Genomic DNA, 4834 nt, shown 5'->3' on the forward strand with positions numbered 1-4834 from the left:
AATGCGATCTTTTTTCTGCAAGCCAAGAAATAATTTTAGCCTAAAGCTTTCATATTGACTAACGCTAATTGTGTGTGCTTTGAGTTCTCCTGATAAAATTTAGCATTTATTTATTTATTATTCAGTCTCTGTAGAGATGGTCAAAATTTGCCAATGCTGGAGTCCAGGCTCAGTGGCTCATACCTGTAGTCCTAGCACTTTGGGAGGCCAAAGTGGGAGGATCGCTTGAGCCCAGGAGTTCGTGACCAGCCTGGGCTACATGGTAAACCCAATCTCTACAAAAAATATGAAAATTATTCGGGCGTGGTGTTAGGTGCTTGTAGTCCCAGCTACTTGGGAGGCTGAGGTGGGAGGATCACCTGAGCCTGGTAGGTTGAGGCTGTGGTGAGCTGTGATTGTACCACTGCACTCCAGCCTGGGTGACAGAGTGAGACCATTTCTTAAACAAACAAACAAAAAATTGCCAGTGCTGACTATATTGCAGGTCATTACAGTGAAGTATTGGGAACAGTTTTCAATTAATAATAATCGCACCTTGGATAAACTGCATTGGCTACCATACTGCCACTGCTCAAAGCTTTCTGATAGAATTGAATTTGACCAAGGTATATCAGCTTCTCAGAATCCTTACTGCTTGCTCTTATAAGTCTCCCTCTCTTGACATGCTTGCATCAATGGCTGCATGGTGGATATGGTTTCATTTCACTGGAGTGTAGGGGGCATATCAGGAAAGTAAATCCAAAATGGTAACTGATTTTGAGATTACAGGGAATCATGAATGCCATGATAAGGACTCCACACTTAAACAGAATGCGTTAATGGATTTTGACCAAAGTCAAAACCACAAACTGTTTCTCCTCTGCCACAACAATCAACACTTCTGAGTGAGTGTGGGGGAGGGGTTTGCCCACACAACAAGCAAGCAATCATTTCTGCAGTGGATACCAGCTGGGTGTCCTCTAATTCAATTCTGACACTATCTACTTGAAGATAGTGTCAGATCCCACAGGCTGAGACCTACATCCCCAAAACTGCCCCTCTCCCCACTTCCGTTGCCAGTCACAAGCCGCAGCTTGTTCTACCTGTGTTTCTGATCAGCCAGCTATAAACTGGGGATCCTACAGCCTCCTCCTGGGTTTATCTATTTGCTAAAGCAGGCTAGAGAACTAGGGGAAACATTTATGTTGTTTACTGGCTTATGATGAGGGATATTACAAAGGATACAGATGAAGAGATGCATAGGGAAAGGCCTGGGGCAATGGGAGCAGAGCTTCCACGCCCACCCTGAGCACACCACCCTGTAGAACATCTGCATGTTCAGCTATCCAGAAACTCTGTGAATCCTTCTCTTGGGTCTTTTGTGGAGACTACATTGGATTGGCATGATTGCTAACTATGTGGAAATGTGATTGGACACCAAAGCATGATCTCATGGTAATGGGCTGAGAGGGAAAACTCAGCAAGGCCTGTCTGTTTAGATTTTTCTTGACCTTTCTGTGCAGCATTTTTTCCTCCAGGGTATGGGGCATGAATTCTTCTGAAAGGCAGGGGAAGATTAGGGTCCTTCCTTGGGGACAAAAAGGAGCAGGTGAAAGAAGGCAGGAGAAGGCCGGGAGCGGTAGCTCGTGCCTGGAATCCCCGCACTTTGGGAGGCCAAGACGAGTGGATCACCTGAGCCCATGAGTTTGAGACCAGCCTGGCCAACATGGTGAAACCCTGTCTCTATTAAAAATACAAAAAAATTAGCTGGGCATGATGGTACATGCCTGTAGTCTCATCTACTCGGAAGGCTGAGGCAGGAGAATCGCTTGAACCTGGGAGGCGGAATTGCGGTAAGTTGAGATTGCACCACTGCTTTTCAACCTGGGTGATAGAGTGAGACGCTTCCTCAAAAAAAAAAAAAAAAAAAAAAAAAAGAAGGGCAGGAGAAGATGAAAGAAAAAGATTCTGCTTTCTGAGGCTTGCTTCTGAGGCCTTAAGTGCCTCAACATTATAACAAAATATTATAACGAAAGCTATGAGAGTTATGAGCCGGGAACTGTGGATTAAGATCGATATATAATTGCATGTCCTTTTCTGCAATCTATTATTTTTCCTAGCGTTTCTAATTTTAAAAAATTTTTTTATCGACTGTAATTTCTTCCAAAGTTCTCCAACATACTACTTGGTCTATGGAAACTTTTCTTTCTAGGAGACCTCCAGCCTCTGGTATCCCTCTGGCCTCTTTGAACTGATTGCTTTCTAGCCCTGTTGAACAGCTATTACTTTGAGACTTCTGTACATTCAATATTAGGCTGGAGCCACTGTCTTCTAGATCCCATATCTTCATTCCTTGACTTATTCCCTCTACTCTCAAGTATCTTTAAAGAGAAAATGCCTAAAAGATAAACTTACTAATGCCTACATATCTAAATATGTTTTTTGTTGTTACATTTAATTGATTATTTATTTATTTATTTTGAGATGAACTTTTACTCTTGTTGTCCAGACTGGAGTGCAATGGAGTAATCTTGTCTCACCACAACCTCCGCCTCCCAGGTTCAAATGATTCTCCTGCCTCAGCCTCCCAGGTAGCTGGGATTACAGCCATGTGCCACAATGCCCGGCTAATTTTGTATTTTTAGTAGAGACGGGGTTTCTCCATGTTGGTTAGGCTGGTCTTCAACTCCTGACCTTAGGTGATCCACCCACCTCGGCCTCCCAAAATACTGGCATTACAGACATAAGCCACTGCAACTGGCCCATTTAATTGATATTTTAAGCTATCTAGAATTCTTGATTGAAATCATTTTCCTTCAAAAACCGACAACATTGCTTCATTGTCTTAACAGTATTGCAGATGAGAAGTCAGATGAAAGCTTGAATTTTAATTCTTTATTTTTTCCATTCTAACCTTTGAATTTCTTCTCTTTCTTCTTCTTTTTTTTCTCTTGTTTTCAAAGAGGGGATCTTGCTGTGTTGCCCAATCTGGTCTTGAACTCCTGGGCTCAAACAATCCTCCCATCTTGGCCTCCCAAAATGTTGAGATTACAGGCATGAGCCACTGCACCCAGCCTTCTTTACCCTTTTCTTTTCTTTTTTTTTTTTTTTTAAGTGAAAGCAAGTTTATTAGGAAAGTAAAGGAATAAAAGAATGGCTACTGCGTAGACAGAGCAGCCTATTCTTTATTTTTAGTTTAGCTATTCCTAGCTTTCTGTAATTTTAGGGTATTGTTTTCACTACAGGGTATTCCATTTATTCTGCTCACCATTTAGCAGAAACTTTCAGTTGGAAAATTCATGGTTCTTCAATAGAATTTCTCTGATAAACTTATTAGCACTTTATCAGAGAAAAAGATGAAGAAATAGGTGTGTAAATACATTTTCAGGCTGTAAAGCTAGGATTTATAGGCACAAGCTAAACAATCTATCCACTTTTAACAATTTGTGAAGATAATTAAAAGACACACATAGAGCATTCCAAAACTAAATGTAGCAATCTACTGGTGAAAAATTCCTAGTTTTCTTTCAATCAAGTGTCCTACTTCCTTAAATGTAAAAGAGCAAATTTCAAGTATACATCCCATTCTTATTCACTACATCTAAACACAGGTGAAAACAAAACAAAACAAAACAACAAACTCCCTGCAACAATGGTATGTACAACTCTTCATAAGGCTTATATCCTTACTAAAATATTGTAGCTCATGCAGTTCACTTTCTATTAATAGAACAGCCTGATGACTCATTTTGCACATTTAGAGTGTAATGAGGATTTCCAGATCTGCAATACCTGTGATGACCATAAATACCTCCTTCAAATTAAAGCACATTTTAAAAAATAGTTCTTTGAAATATTATTTTGAAAAAGATAAGATGATTTATGTACAGTAATTTTTATGCATTTTAGTGCATAGTTTTGTAAGCTTTGACAAATGCATAGAGTCATGTAACCACCACCACAATCAAAACACCAAGTAGTTCCTTCACTCCTCGAAGTACCTCCTACCTCCCCCCACCTCGCATCCTTTTGAAATCAAACCCAACCCTGCCCTGCAGCCCCTGGAAATCACCCATTTGTTTGTTTGTTTGTTTTCTATATAACGTTGCCTCTTCCAGAATGCCATGTAAATATTATCAAAGAGTATGCAGACTTTTGAATTTGGTCTTTTTTCATTTAGCATAATGAATTTGAGATTTATCAGTTTTCCTCAGTATATCAGTAGTCTGTTCCTTTTTATTGCTGATAGTATTCCATCTTATAGATATGCCAGAGTCAGCTTACCCAAATATTGATATTTAACCATTTATCAAGACCTTATTTTATAGACGAGGTTAGTTTCATGACTTTTGAAATTATACTTTTTTTTTTTTTTCTTGAGATGGAGTCTCACTCTGTTGCCCAGGCCAGAAAGCAGTGGCACTATCTCGGCTCACTGCAACCTCCACCTCCGGGGTTCAAGTGATTATCCTGCTTCAGCCTCCCAAGTAGCTGAGATTATAGGTGTGCGCCACGACGCTTGGCTAATTTTTGTATTTTAAGTAGAGATGGGGTTTCACCATGTTGGCAAGGCTGGTCTCCAACTCCTGACCTCAAGTGATCCACGTGCCTGCATCTCCCCAAGTGCTGGGATTACAGGTATGAGCCACCACCCCCGGCCTATGCATTTATTAAGAAGGAAAAAAGGAGCCAGGCGTGGTGGCTCACGCCTGTAATCCCAGCACTTTGGGAGGCCAACGTGGGTAGATCACGAGGTCAGGAGTTCAAGACCAGCCTGGCTAACATGGAGAAACCTCGTCTTTACTAAAAATACAAAAAAATTATCAGGGCGTGGCGGTGGGCGCCTGTAATCCCA

The 4834-nt window shown here is 40.9% G+C and overlaps 1 non-coding gene across 1 annotated transcript; it reads right to left on the reverse strand.

Moving 5' to 3' along the window:
• Positions 1–438: 438 nt before the first annotated feature.
• Positions 439–579, reverse strand: LOC126957844 (U4 spliceosomal RNA). Its single transcript, XR_007726989.1, has one exon. It is a non-coding gene; the product is annotated as a U4 spliceosomal RNA (small nuclear RNA).
• Positions 580–4834: the final 4255 nt, after the last annotated feature.

This window comes from Macaca thibetana, chromosome 6 (genome assembly GCF_024542745.1).
Source record: "Macaca thibetana thibetana isolate TM-01 chromosome 6, ASM2454274v1, whole genome shotgun sequence".
Lineage (NCBI taxonomy): Eukaryota > Metazoa > Chordata > Mammalia > Primates > Cercopithecidae > Macaca > Macaca thibetana.